Raw genomic sequence first — 432 nt, 5'->3', positions numbered from 1 at the left:
CTGGAGGGTGATTTCTCACTTTCTGTCTCACTGTCTCTCTCTGTCTTTCTGGTAAGTGCATGCACCCTCTAGCAAAAACCTCAAAAAAAAAAAAAGTAAATGATGCCAATAATGATAATAAATATAATTAAGTAAAAAATTATCTTAAAAAAAAAGCACATGGGAAATATAGAAACTCAACTAGAAGTAACCTAAACCTGCCATAAATTGTAAATAAAAAGCTATTTGTGGGACAGCCAGATGACCAATGGTCTACTGTGTCAATTTTATAATGAGGCAGACAAAAGTTGGAAGGCTGGTTAATTTCCCCCTCGCTCCTGCTCCAGCGACATCTCCCTGGGGTCTCCTTGGGTATCCGATGTCCACAACGTCAAATTGTCCCTTGGGCGACCAGCAGTTAGTGTAATGGCTATGTCGCTGGACTCCCATGCA

The sequence above is a fragment of the Tupaia chinensis genome, unplaced genomic scaffold (assembly GCF_000334495.1).
Source record: "Tupaia chinensis unplaced genomic scaffold, TupChi_1.0 Scaffold000024_1, whole genome shotgun sequence".
Classification (NCBI taxonomy): Eukaryota; Metazoa; Chordata; class Mammalia; order Scandentia; family Tupaiidae; genus Tupaia; species Tupaia belangeri.
Note: the sequence above shows the minus strand (reverse complement) of the source record.